Source organism: Sinocyclocheilus anshuiensis, unplaced genomic scaffold, assembly GCF_001515605.1.
Source record: "Sinocyclocheilus anshuiensis isolate Anshui unplaced genomic scaffold, SAMN03320099.WGS_v1.1 scaffold227, whole genome shotgun sequence".
NCBI lineage: Eukaryota > Metazoa > Chordata > Actinopteri > Cypriniformes > Cyprinidae > Sinocyclocheilus > Sinocyclocheilus anshuiensis.
Window position 1 is genome coordinate 1,601,114 of NW_015549590.1, and position 314 is coordinate 1,601,427.

The following is a 314-nucleotide window of genomic DNA, read 5'->3' on the forward strand; positions in this document are numbered from 1 at the left end:
CTGGGCGCTGAGGAAATACATCAACTTCGCGCTGTGGATCGCCGGATCGGCTTTCACCGTGGACGAAACGGAGTTCAGCCCGGGGTTGTCACATGTGGTTGCTGCAAGCCCACTGACCGCTCCTTTGTCGAATCCGCCGGCCGCGCCGTTCTCAAGCCCGCCTGCCTCTGCTCACTCTAGGCCGCCGTGTGTTTTGTTGTGAAAGCGAAACTACTTTGTTTGGTCTTCCAAAAGAGGACACGACTAGAAATCAGTGGTTAAGTTGTATTTACAACACTGTTCCAGAACAGTTCAACCCAAATATTCAGATGTGT

General features: G+C 52.5%; 1 protein-coding gene across 2 annotated transcripts in view; it reads left to right on the forward strand.

The window, feature by feature from the left end:
* Window positions 1-314, forward strand: part of phf6 (PHD finger protein 6) — a 7,831-nt gene that overhangs the window by 2,516 nt on the left and 5,001 nt on the right. The gene's annotated exons all lie outside the window — the stretch shown is intronic.